Source organism: Pseudophryne corroboree, chromosome 1 (assembly GCF_028390025.1).
Source record: "Pseudophryne corroboree isolate aPseCor3 chromosome 1, aPseCor3.hap2, whole genome shotgun sequence".
Lineage (NCBI taxonomy): Eukaryota > Metazoa > Chordata > Amphibia > Anura > Myobatrachidae > Pseudophryne > Pseudophryne corroboree.
In genome coordinates, this window is record NC_086444.1 from 1,139,940,234 (window position 1) to 1,139,944,472 (window position 4,239).

The window sequence follows — 4,239 nt, forward strand, 5'->3', positions numbered from 1 at the left end:
CTATATACTACAATGCAGCACAGATATGGAGCGTTTTTCAGGCAGAGAACGTAGATATTTTCAGCACACTGAGCACAGATATTTGCAAGCACACTGAGCACAGATGTTTGCAGCACACTGAGCACAGATATTTGCAGCACACTGAACACAACTGAGAGAACGCTGCACACGTCCTCTCCCTATCATCTCCAATGCACGAGTGAAAATGGCGGCGACGCGCGGCTCCTTATATAGAATACGAATCTCGCGAGAATCCGACAGCGGGATGATGACGTTCGGGCGCGCTCGGGTTAACCGAGCAAGGCGGGAAGATTTGAGTCCGCCTCGGAACCGTGTAAAATGGGTGAAGTTCGGGGGGGTTCGGATTCCGAGGAACCGAAACCGCTCATCACTAATATATATATATATATATATATATATATATATATATATATATATAAATCTAATAATAATTTGGAAATAATAAAAATACATTTGTGAATCAGCTATTAATATTGCATGGAAAAAAAACACTAGATAATTTGACAAAAGGTATTAAAACTCCACGTGCTTCCATTTGGTTTTAGCAATAAAGTAGGCAAATGTTTCAAGTATGTTACATTCTACAAAGGTCTATGATTGATTACTTGCTATACTTACAGGTGGAATTTGCAATTGTTGTTCATGTGGCCTTAACTAAAATGATGCCTTCCTCATCCATTACCTCATTGATGCTCAACTGAGCCACAGGGGCCAAGGCAGGGGTCTAGCTTTCTTAACGGATTATCCGTCCCTGGCACCCCTTATGGCATAGTGCACCCATGTATTTGAGAGTTTAAAACACTAATGTGTCTAAAGGTGTGTACACACGGTGAGATCCTGTCTGTGCCTGATTTTGACTATGCGATTTCCCTTGAACTCACCCAGAGCCCAAATAGCACAGATAGTACAGATTTTGACTATCTGTACTTTCGATTTTGTCTATGAACGATTTTGACTAAGTGCCAATTTTGACTATACTTTGTACTAGATAATACACTAGATAGTCAAGATTGACTTGCCTGTACAGTCTATCTAGCCTTACGATACCGACCCCGTGGGAGTGCGCTTCGGGATCAAATTGGTATCGCAAGCTGCCTAACACCTTGAGATGTGCAGTAACTTTCCTTAAGATTTTGACTATATAGTCAAAATCTTACAGATTTATCTCACCGTGTGTACACACCTTTATGTTGATTATTATTATTATTTATTTATATGGCGACACAAGGGTTCAGCAGCACCTCACAAAGTTGATTTGAGTTGAGTTTGATTTGAGTTGAGTTTATTTTCATTAAATATTCAACATATGAACAATCAATGAAATTTCGATGTAAGCAAGTACAAATACCACAAAAATATAAATACCATAAAAGAACAATACCATGGAATACCATAAAAGAGCCATAAGAACACAAGTGAACACGTGTACAGGTACAACAGTCCTATCTACATTAAAAACCGTGAAGCATAGTAATTGCCTTAGGAAGAAGCTATCTTTCAGCCAACTGGTCTTACACAATAGCGATCTATAACGTGAGTTTGAGGGAAGCAAAATAAACACCCCATAATTAGGATGGGTCACATCACCTAGTATACTTCTAGCCTTCGTAAGGAGACTTTTTTCATAAACCGATTGGATGCTGGGCAGTTGTAAGCCAATTATCCTACCAGCAGTTTTTACAATTCTTTCAAGTGACTTACGCTCTGCCATCGTACAGTTTCCAAACCAAACTGAAATACCATAGGTGAGAACACGCTCAATGATGCATGAGGAAAAATGAACTAAAATTGTCCCATTTATTTCTGCTGTTCGCATTTTCCTAAGAAAATATAAACGCTGTTGGCAGGGCCGGTGCTAGGGTGTTCAGCGCCCTCCAGCAAACTATCAATTTTGCGCCTTTCTACAAATACACATGTGACCATCTCATCCTCAGAGCTGTAACTAGACATTTTGGTGCCCCCCCATCAAGATCCATAAATATAGGGTCATAAAAAAATTACATAAAATATAGGGGCGTAAAATAATTATTACGCACAGTAGTCAACATTATTCAAAATTACGCCACACAGTAGTACCACTTATATACATTACGCCAGGTAGTGCCCCTTATATACATTACGCCAGATACAGCCCCCTTTTACATATTGCACCAGGTAGATCCAGTCACACATTATTCCAGGTAGAGCACCCTTTTACACTTTGTGCCAGATAGAGCACCCTTTTACACATGCCACTTCCCCCAGCAGGGGGAAGCGCCAAAAATATAGGGGCCACAGAATAGTACCAATTCACAGTACACTGCACAGTAGTGTTCGCTAGTCACATTACACTGCACAGTAGTGTTCGCTAGTCACATTACACTGCACAGTAGTGTTCGCTAGTCACATTACACTGCACAGTAGTGTTCGCTAGTCACATTACACCGCACAGTAGTGTTCGCTAGTCACATTACACCTCATAGTAGTGTCCATTAGTCACATTACAGTGCACAGTAGTGTTCGCTAGTCATATTACACCGCACAGTAGTGTTCGCTAGTCACATTACACCGCGCAGTAGTGTTCACTAGTCACATTACACCTCATAGTAGTGTCCATTAGTCACATTACAGTGCACAGTAGTGTTCGCTAGTCATATTACACCGCACAGTAGTGTTTGCTAGTCACATTACACCGCACAGTAGTGTTCGCTAGTCACATTACACAGCACAGTAGTGTTCGCTAGTCACATTACACCTCATAGTAGTGTCCATTAGTCACATTACACTGCACACTAGTGTCCGTTAGTCACATTACACTGCACAGTATTGTTAGCTCGTCACATTATACCACATAGTATGTCCTTTAGACACATTACACTGCACAGTAGTGTTCACTAGTCACATTACACCGCACAGTAGTGTCCGTCAGTCACATTTGTCCGTTAGTCACATTACACTGTCCGTCAGTCACATTTGTCCGTTAATCACATTACACTGCACAGTAGTGTCCGTCAGTCACATTTGTCCGTTAGTCACATTACACTGCACAGTAGTGTCCGTTAGTCACATTACACTGCACAGTAGTGTCCGTCAGTCATATTACACTGCATAGTAGTGTCCGTCAGTCACATTACACTGCACAGTAGTGTCCGTCAGTCACATTACACTGCACAGTAATGTCCGTCAGTTACATTACACTGCACAGTAGTGTCCATTAGTCACATTACACTGCACAGTAGTGTCCGTTAGTCACATTACACTGCACATTAGTGTCCGTTTGTCACATTACACTGCACAGTAGTGTCCGTCAGCCACATTTGTCCTTTAGTCACATTACACTGCACAGTAGTGTCCGTCAGTCACATTACACTGCACAATAGTGTCCGTCAGTCACATTTGTCCGTTAGTCACATTACACTGCACAGTAGTGCTCGTCAATCACATTACACTGCACAGAAGTGTCCGTCAGTCACATTACACCGCACAGTAGTGTCCGTCAGTCACATTACACCGCACAGTAGTGTCCGTCAGTCACATTACACTGCACAATAGTGTCCGTTAGTCACATTACACCGCACAGTAGTGTCCGTCAGTCACATTACACTGCACAGTAGTGTCTGGGAATAAAAAAGGCTGCTGACAGCGCATCCAGGGGTCAACCTTACATCAGATGCGTCGGCAATGTAATTGCGGATGCATCGGGAGGCGGCGCTACACATCCTGGGCAGCCTTGCTTTGTGCTGGGCGGCCCGGAGCATGTGCAGAGATGAGCGCAGATCCGGCAGCGTATGCAGCGATCTGCGTTCATCTCTGAATGACCCCCTATGCCAGGTACAGCCTTCATTCCCTCCACAGTGCGGCCCCGTTACCTGCAGGAGGTCCCGGCTCGGGCGCTGCTTCTCCTCTCCCTTCTCCAGTTTCTCGCAGGCTCGGCTACTCCAGTGGCTCTTTATGATGTCAGTGACGAGGGGGAGGGAGCGGTACTAATTACTTGGGCCTGGGACTGATGGAGGGGCCCGGAGGGGGCCCTGCTCTGCTACACTCCCACCTTACTGGGCAGCAGCAGCAACAGCTCTCATCTTGGCAGCACAGCACATGCTGCAGTGTGCTGTGCTGCAGTGGGGCAGAGGCTGCTGCTACTGCTAATGCTGATCCACTGTGTGTTCCTGTATGGGTGGGTGGGGGGAGTGTGATCATACTCTCCCCTCGAATTGACCCTGGCTGAGGGGCTGAGGGCTG